The following is a 9,382-nucleotide window of genomic DNA, read 5'->3' on the forward strand; positions in this document are numbered from 1 at the left end:
TAAGAGACTGAACCATCAATCAAAGAACATACACAGATTGAACCTAGGCTTCCAGGATCATATGTAGCAGATGTACAGCTTGGTCTTCATGTAGATCTTGAACAACTGGAACAGAAGCTATCCCCAAAACTGTTGCCTATATGTGGAATATGCTCTACTAGCTGGGCTGCCCTGTCTGGCCTGAGTGGGAGAGAAAGTGCCTAGTCTTGCAGAGACTTGAAGTGCCAGAATAGGGGCAATACCAGTTGCCCCCACCCACCCAGAGGAGAAAGAAAGGGGGATGGGAAAGGATTGTGGGGAGGGGTGACTGGGTGGGAGGCAATGAGCTGGATGAAAAGTGAATAATTAAACAAATTAAATTAAACACAACAACAACAAAAAATTATCTGTAGCTAGCAAAAATCACACCCATCCTAGAGCACAAGAAAAATCATAGTTGTGTGGCTGTGGAAAATCTAAAGTAGCTCTATATACCACACCTGGGATTAACAAAGCAACAAAAAAAATCACATAACTGGATTACTACAGAAACCAAAATTCTCACTATATTTCCCCCTTTTAGTCTGACAAATCTCTTTTTCTCTTAATGTTCATCAACTATATACAATAAGAATGATTATGAGAACTATAAGGAAAACATCATATTTGCAATGTCCAGTCCATTAGTATTTGGGAACCTGGAGAAAGAACTCTACTATCCCTTTTATCTTGGTGAGCCCTAAGTTCTCTACCCAAACAACTTTCTTATCATAACTCACATTTACCAACCTAAAAACATCTTTTTAGACCCCAAACCACTTTCTTAGATCCTAAATGACATAAGCTTATATGTCTTTAATCTTTAATAAGGAAAACTGTAAAACTATTAACTATTTAGTCTTTGACCTCATCAGAGACATGAGATAAGTATTACCTGAGTAAACAGGAAGTGGAGAGCTAGCAGCTTCCAAAACTGTAGAAATGACAGACTGTTGCCTTCCTGCATAGTCACCTGAGGTTCCGCTAATTTTTGGTCAACAGGCCCATAATATCTGAGAGATTTATCTGTGATTGCAGGATTTTTTTTTGCTAGACAATTAAGCAAACTTTTATTGAAGCTTACATTGTGGTACAGAAATACATTTCAGCTGATTAAAAGTCCAACACCAACAAAGAGAAATTATGGCACCAAAACTTCCCCGCCTATAATTACACTAGATCACTAGTCCACCTACAGTCTCTTCTCTAGGCTTTGTTCCACACAAACCTATGCAATTTTCAACATTAGAATTCTTAATTTTATAAGATGGGGGAAACAGACCTCAAGCCAAAATCTACTGGGTTACAAAATCCAGCTTAAATAAGCACTGGTCCTCCAAATAGCAATTCAAAATAGGTGCTGTGCTCATTACAGAATCAGACTGATAAAGCTGACTGAAAGCTTCCCCGGTGAAGCATTCAATCAACACCATGTATAAAGTAAAACTCAGACAGTGTTCCAACCACTTGATTTCAAACCAAGTAGATTCTACGTTTAGAAACGCTAAAAAAGTGTTTCATTATAAATACGGAAGGAACAAAACATCACTGCTTCAGTCCAGAAACTACCAAGAAAACAGTAGGAGGGCAATAAATAGAGAGCGTAGTCCAGTTTGCTCTTTTCTGTTTAAACCCCACAGCATTTGCAAATGCCCACATTTCTAGTGCCATTAAATAGATTCAGAATATTGTTCATCCATTCATACATTCACTATCTGGCCAAGTAGCCTGGAGAGCCCTCCCTCTGGTCAGCCATTCATTTGATCTTAACACCATGGTGAAAGGAAGACCAGAGAACAGCCGATGTCAGAATCAACAGAAATCACGGACTCTCCTTTGAATCAAGATCTCCTTTAGATTGGTGGCAATGGCAGCACTTACTGAGGTCAGAATGTTTAGGATTAACTTTCTGCTTTGACTTAGTGGACATTCCCATCACTACTTAGTAAGTTAGTGAAGGCATGGTAGGCACTCCCTTAAAGCTAATTAAAGTGCACTACACGGCCTATCATTTCCATGGAGTTTTCTTTTTTAATGGGTTCTCCTTGCTCATCACCCCGGAGACTGAATTCTTTTCACTTGATACATTCAGTTTTGTCATTTATCATCTATTTTTATTTTGAACAAAAGTCCATGCCAATAAGAAGGCCACACTCTTATTATGTCTTAGGAAAAAAATTAAGCAAGGGACCATTTTCCAAACTCATCTGGGGTGTAAGATTATAATAAGCCCACAGTGTAACCGTGTATTGCTTCATCAGGGGTGATGAAAAAAACCATAGGACTGTAAATGCAGGAGCAACTATTAAAACAGTAGAACACAAAACAAGCAACTGGAATCATTTTCTTACAAAGACTCAATGTGTGGAAGAAAAACTTTAATTGCCATTGCATAAAACACCTGTATGAAGTAAAAATTGGTTCTGAATCACATTAGCAGAGAATATGTTCTAGAAAGTGGAGGTAACCGGATGTAAAAACTCTGGCAGCAATTTAATAGAACAGTCACAGACGGTCAGCTGAGATCGCATCTAATGGGGACGAAAGCCTTGTCTGTGGGGGATTTTGGACGATGCCTGCAGAAATATTACACTGTGCATAAACCAAATCGAATCGTTTTCACAAGTGTCGTAAAGATTCATACCGTCAAAGTTCTTTTTTCCGTGCACTTCAGTTCCACAGCAAGAGTGGCATAGAACACCTAAACACAGAAGAGAGCATTCATGTAAGATATCTAACTCCTTGATATAATCATGCATACACTTCAAAATGATTACACTATCATTACACCTAGGGCTTTCTGCAACTACAAGGTGGTGGTCATGGTCAGCATGGCCCACAGGATCGACATCTAGAAAGCAGCCACCACCTCCTGTGTGTCTTCTCTTTTTGCGTTTTTTTCTTCTTCATTTTTCCTAATCAACTCTGCTGTTGTTGCTGTTTCTTAGCAAAACTGGTAAAAACAAAATTGTAATCATTGAACATAGCACTCTGGCAATCAAGACGTTTAAAGCCGTCAATTTTCTGGGGTGAAGAAAGCACCGTGCGACATTTAGAACTCTGATTAACAAACAAGGTGGTCACAAATTTTCCTGGCTTGAAGACTTCCACAACTTTCCTGATCAGGTCGTCATAGGAGGTCTGACTTAGGTTTGTTTCAAAGCTAACATAAGAAAATTCTGGTTCTGGAGTGATGTGAATAGTCCAATATGCTCCATCCGATTTCATTCCATTCATCCAGTAGCCACGAGGATTGAACAGTGTGGCATCAATGACAGAACCTGGTATCAGGTCACGAATTCCACTCTCACGCGTGACATCCTTTGCAGTAACACCGTCTTTCATGTAGAACTGGTCCATAACTGCTGGGTCAAGCTCACTCATCAGAATTTCCAGGGTTTGATCTGGCTGATTGATTACTCGACGCTCTGGGAAATCCAAAGTATACAAGTACCAAGAGTCAGAATTCATCCGTCCCTTACAGTATGCTGCTCCATTTGGGAAAATTGCATTAAGAAACTCGATTTCTTCCTGGAAATTCCGGTGTGGGTACCCTTGGTGAGAAGGCTTCATGAAAGAAGCTTTGGATTGAGTCAAACCCACTGTAATCCCGAGCAAGCTTCAACAGGAGGACCAGTGCTTTCAGTAAGAGGGTGGTACCACATGTCTTCAAAATGAAACGTCTCTTGGAGACAAACACGCTACTCTCACTGAGTACGTAAGCTTCCTGCTTGTCAGTCTTTGTCACACTTATGATTGAGCACTGCACATCCTTCAAAAGGACATCCCACTCAGATCTTGGGATGGTACGAAGATCCCCAGATCCCTGGCTTGCGTCATCGGCCTGCTGTCTGGAAAACTAGACCTTCAGCAGTTTCTCGGTCCCTTCGAAAAAATGTGCAGCTTCCATCACCTCAAGACTAGTGAACAACCAACAACCACAGAAAATCAACTAAATTAAATCTCTTCTCCGGCCGCTCCTGCCGCCGCTGCGGATTGTTCCAGCTGTGTTACTAAAGTTCAGGTTCTTCTTCTTCTTTTTTTTTTTTGCTATAATTTTATATTAACTTTTTTTTTTTTTAAAAAAAAGGACTAATAAAATTTTCCTGGCTATTTTCGTGAGCGAAAGTTGAACGTGAGTCTGTTGGAAATAGAGGCAGATACAGTTCAGTCTCTTGTAGTCCGCTGCTTTCCCGTTAAGAGAGAGTTGAGTGAGTGCTAGCTAATGTCGCCGGCCATAATGTGTAAGCGATGCAGGATTTTTGAAGGACTGGTCTACCTTGTCTCAACAAAGTTAGTCAGCCAACTTCCCAGTGTACTGCATGCCTGTGGTTTGGACAGCCTACTGTCAGCAGTCAAGGTAAGTGGCAGGCTTTTGTTTGTCTTTTGTTTTCTCGTTGTTTTGTTTTACCCAGTGCCTATCTTTGCCACAAATGAAGCAAGCTCCATGTGGAGATTCTTCGATGTCCATCATCCTTTTTGAAGTAGGTTGGAGTGCTGCCAGGAGCTATGTCTCTCTGTCAGAAAAGTCTTTTATTATTAAAATATTAAATGCTAATAAGCAGCTTGACTCCCAGAAGCTCTGACACTTTCAGGATCACAGGTAAAGCCCTAATGTTCTCCACAATACCTAGCCCAACTGAGACCCCTGGAACCTAGGGGATGCAGGAACTCCTGCCCAGCCAGAGGCACACTTTCTTTCTTGTTTGTACTCGCATCCTGACCAATCAGATCCTGGGCTCTGGCTCTCCATTTACTCCTCCCACACCCAGAAGAAGCTTGACCCCAGGAACTCTGACACACCCAGAATCTCAGGTGAGGCCTGAACCTCACCCCCAACACCTGGCCTAACTGGGACACCCCCACCCCATCTCCACCTAGGACACAGGGGATGCAGGAACCCATGCTCAGCCAGAGGCAAACTTTCCTTCTGGTTTCCTCCTATGCCAGGGAGCAGACTTTGGGTTCTGGCTCTCCACAGACTCCTCCCACACCCAGGGACAGTTTGACTCCCAGGAGTTCTGACACAACCAGGATCACAGGATCACAGAAAGGACAGGCTCCAGTCAGAAACAACAAGAGATAGCAGAAAGCACCAGAGCTAACCAGATGGTGAGAAGCAAGAGCAAGAACATAAGAAACAGAAACCAATGCTACTAGGCAACATTGAAACCCAGTTTTCCCACAACAGCAAGCCCAGTATACCCCAACACACCTGAAAAGCAAGGTTCAGATCTAACATCTCATCTCATGAAGTTGATAGAGGACTTTAAGAAGGACATAAGTAACTCCTTTAAAGAAATACAGGAGCCTTGTTGCTGGAGCAGACACCTAGCTGGCCTGCTCCTGTCAAGACACCATGTCCTGACTCATCTTAGAGGAACCACTGTACTCAAAGCAGCAGGTAAGAACCCTCCACCACAACCCAAAGTCCCAGAGGTGCAGCTGGGAGCCTGGCTTATTCAGGACCCATCATTCACCAAAACCCCATCTTCCTGAATACCACTCCTCTTATACCTCCTCCTCTTGGTCCTTTTAGCTGGGGCAGACTCCTAGCTGATCTGTTCCCATGAAGACCCCCATATCCTGACCCATCCTAGAGGTAACACTGCACTCAGAGGAGTGGAGGAAGCTGGACTCCAAGGAGCTCTAACAAACCCAGGATCATAGAATTTCAGGATTCCAGAGGCAGCCCGAGTTCCAGGTGCTCTTACACCTAGGATCTCAGGATCACAGAATCACAGAGAAACTTGGACTCTAAAGAGTTCTGACACAAGCAAGATAACAGGAGAGACAGGCTCCAGTCAAAGAAACTGAGTGCAGGTAGCACTAAAGATAACTAGATGACAAAATGAAAGCACAAGAACAGAAGCAACAGAAACTAAGTTTACCTGGCATCATCAGAACACAGTTCACCCACCAAAGCAAGTCCTGGATACCCCATCACAGTGAAAAAGCAAGATTCAGATTTAAAATTACTTCTCATGATGATGATAGAGGACTTTAAGAAGGATATAAATAACTCCCTTAAAGAAATACAGGAGAACACAGGTAAACAGGTAGAAGCCCTTAAAAGGAAACACAAAAATCTCTTAAAGAATTGCAAGAAAACACAACCAAACAGATGAAAGAATTGAACAAAACCATCAAGGACATAAAAATGGAAGTAGAAACAAAAAAGAAATCACAAGGTGAGACTACCCTGGAGATAGAAAACCTAGGAAAGAAATCAGGAGTCATAGATGCCAACATAGATCAACAGAACACAAGAGATAGAAAAGAGAATCTCAGGTGCAGAAGATACCATAGAAAACATTGACACAACTGTGAAAGAAAGTGCAAAATACAAAAAGCTCCTAACCCCAAACATCCAGGAAATTCAGGACACAATGAGAAGACCAAAATCTAAGGATAATAGGTATAGAAGACAGTGAGGATCCCCAACATAAAGGGCCAATAAATATCTTCAACAAAACTATAGAAGAAAACTTCCCTAACCTAAAGAAAGAGATGCCCATGAACATACAAGAAGCCTACAGAACTCCAAATAGACTAGACCAGGAAAGAAATTCCTCCCATCACATACTAATCAAAACACCAATGCACAAAACAAAGAAAGAATACTAAAAGCAGTAAGGGAAAAAGGTCAAGTAACATATAAGGGCAGACCTATCAGAATTACACCAGACTTCTCACCAGAAACTCTAAAAGCCAGAAGATCCTGGACAGATGTCCTACAGAACCTAAGAGAACACAAATGCCAGCCCAGACTACTATACCCAGCAAAACTCTCAATCACTATAGATGGAGAAACCAAGATATTCCCAAACCAAATTTACACAATATCTTTCCACAAATCCAGCCCTACAGAGGAAAATAGATTGAACACAAGGAGGGAAACTACACCCAAAAAAAAGCAAGAAAGTAATCTGCCAACAAACCCCAAATAAGAGAGCCACACAAACATGATTCCACCTCTAATAACAAAACATAACAGAAAGCAACAATCATTTTTCCTCAAAATCACTTAAAATCAATGGACTGAAATCTCCAATTAAAAAATGTAGACTAACAGATTGGATATATAAACAGGACTCAGCATTTTGCTGCACATAGGAAATGCACATCAGTGACAAAGACAGACACTACAGAGGAAAAGGCTGGAAGACAATTTTCCAAGCAAATGGTTCCAAGAAACAAGCTGGAGTAGCCATTCTAATATAGAATGCAAACGACTTTCAACCAAAAGTTATCAAAAAAGATAAGGGAGGACACTTTATATTCAAAGTACTCAAAGTAAAAATCCATCAAGATGAAATCATAATTCTGAATATCTATGCTCCAAATACAAGAGCACCCACATTCATAAAAGGAACTTTACCAAAGTGCAAAGCACACATTGCACCTCATACAGTAATAATGGGAGACTTCGACACCCCACTGTCACCAATGGATAGATCATGGAGACAGAAACTAAACAGAGACACAGGAAAAGTAACAGAGGTTATGAACCAAACGGATTTAACAGATATCTATAGGATATTTCATCTTAAAACCACAGAATATACCTTCTTCTCAGCACCTCATGGTACCTTCTGCAAAACTGACCATATAATTGGTCACAAAACATGCCTTAACAGATACAAAAAGATTGAAATAATTCCATGCATCCTATCAGATGACCAAGGAAGAAGGCTGGTCTTTAATAATAACAAAAACAATGGAAATCCCACATACACATAGAAACTAAACAACACTCTGCTCAATGATAACTTGGTCAAGGGAAAAAAAATAAAGAAATAAAGACTTTTTAGAATTTAATGAAAATGAAGGCATGTCATACCCAAACTTATAGGACACAATGAAAGCAGCGCTAAGAGGAAAACTCAGCTCTGAGAGCCTACAAAAAGAAATTGGTGCGCATACACAAGCAGCTAAACAGCACATCTGAAAGCTCTAGAACAAAAAGAAGCAAATACACATAAGAAGAGTAGACAGCAGGAAATAATCATACTCAGGGCTGAAATCAACCAAGTGGAAACAAAAGAACTATACAAAGAATCAACAAGACCAGGAGCTGGTACTTTGAGAAAATCAACAAGATAGATAAACCCTTAGCCAGACTAATCAGAGGGCTGAGAGACAGTATCCAAATTAATAAAATCAGAACTGAAAAGGGAGACATAACAACAGAAACTGAGGAAATTAAAAAAAATCATCAGATCCTACTACAAAGGCCTATACTCAACAAAACTGGAACAATCTGGATGAAATGGACAATTTTCTAGACAGATATCAGAACCAAAGTTAAATCAGGAGCAGATAAACCATCTAAACAGTCCCATAACTCCTAAAGAAATAGCAGCAGTCATTAAAAGTCGCCCCAACAAAAAAAAAAGCCCAGAACCAGATGGTTTTAATTCAGAATTCTATCAGACCTTCAAAGAAGACCTAATACCAATTCTCTTTAAACTACTCCACAAAATAGAAAGAGAAGGAACATTACCCAATTCTTTCTATGAAGCCACAATTATGCATATACCTAAACTACACAAAGACCCAACAAAGAAAGAGACCTTCAGACCAATCTCCCTCATGAATATTGATGCAGAAATACTCAATAAAATTCTTGCAAGCTTAATCCAAGAACACATCAAAACAGTCATCCATCATGAAAAAGTAGGCTTTATCCCAGGAATGCAGAGATGGTTCAATATATGAAAATCTAACAAAATAATTCACTATATAAATAAACTCAAAAAAAAAAAATCACATGATCATCTCACTAGATGCTGAGAAAGCATTTGAAAATTTCAACATCCCTTCATGGTAAAAGTACTGGAAAGATCAGGAATTCAAGGCCCCTACCTAAACATAGTAAAAGCAATATATAGCAAGCCAGTAGCCAACATCAAACTGAATGGAGAGAAACTTGAAGCAATCCTACTAAAATCAGGGACTAGACAAGGCTGCCCACTCTCCCCCTACCTATACAATATAGTACTGGAAGTCCTAGCCAGAGCAATTAGACAACAAAAGGAGATCAAAGGGATACAAATAGGAAAGGAAGAAGTCAAAATATCACTATTTGCAGATGATATGATAGTATACTTAAGTGACCGTAAAACTTTCACTATAGAACTTCTAAATCTGATAAACAACTTTAGTAAAGTGACTGGATATAAAATTAACTCAAACAAATCAAATACCCTTCCTCTCCTCAAACGATAAACAGGCTGAGAAAGACATTAGGGAAATGACACCCTTCACAATAGTCACAAATAATATAAAATAACTTGGTGTGACTCTAACCAAGCAAGTGAAAAATCTGTATGACAAGAACTTCAAGTCCCTGAAGAAAGAA

At 40.1% G+C, this 9,382-nt stretch overlaps 1 pseudogene; it reads right to left on the reverse strand.

Moving 5' to 3' along the window:
- Positions 1–2,937: 2,937 nt before the first annotated feature.
- Positions 2,938–3,928, reverse strand: LOC114618768 (annotated as a pseudogene).
- Positions 3,929–9,382: the final 5,454 nt, after the last annotated feature.

The sequence above is a fragment of the Grammomys surdaster genome, unplaced genomic scaffold, assembly GCF_004785775.1.
Source record: "Grammomys surdaster isolate TR1022 unplaced genomic scaffold, NIH_TR_1.0 144, whole genome shotgun sequence".
In the NCBI taxonomy this organism is placed as follows: Eukaryota; Metazoa; Chordata; class Mammalia; order Rodentia; family Muridae; genus Grammomys; species Grammomys surdaster.